The sequence below is a fragment of the Echinops telfairi genome, unplaced genomic scaffold (genome assembly GCF_000313985.2).
Source record: "Echinops telfairi isolate 266 unplaced genomic scaffold, ASM31398v2 ScPeMD7_5592;HRSCAF=6446, whole genome shotgun sequence".
NCBI classification, from domain to species: domain Eukaryota; kingdom Metazoa; phylum Chordata; class Mammalia; order Afrosoricida; family Tenrecidae; genus Echinops; species Echinops telfairi.
In genome coordinates, this window is record NW_022109491.1 from 25,786,601 (window position 1) to 25,786,997 (window position 397).

The window sequence follows — 397 nt, forward strand, 5'->3', positions numbered from 1 at the left end:
GAGACTGTGAGTCTGCAAGGGGGTAGAGAGCTCAGCTCTCTGGCAGCAGCTCGGTGGGTTCAATTGGCTGGCCTTGCAGCTGGCAGCTGACCGCAGACGCCCGCAGGGCTCCTGTACTTGGAAAAAGTACCCCGAAATAAGGACTGACGAATGGATAGCAATATGGGTCGACATGACCTATGATAAGCGATCACAAACGCTTGATGATAAAGTTAAGAGGATGAAAACGTTCATGGTCAAGTGTTGCTCCCCGTAAAATGCTCTCAACTTTTCGGCAATGTTTGGGAATGATGGTATGCACCGTTGTGGGGGAAAGGATGCGCCGTGGTGGCATTCTTTACGGGACGAAGTTTGGTTTGTGTCCGTAGGAAAGATCGAAGCACACCCACCCAGATCG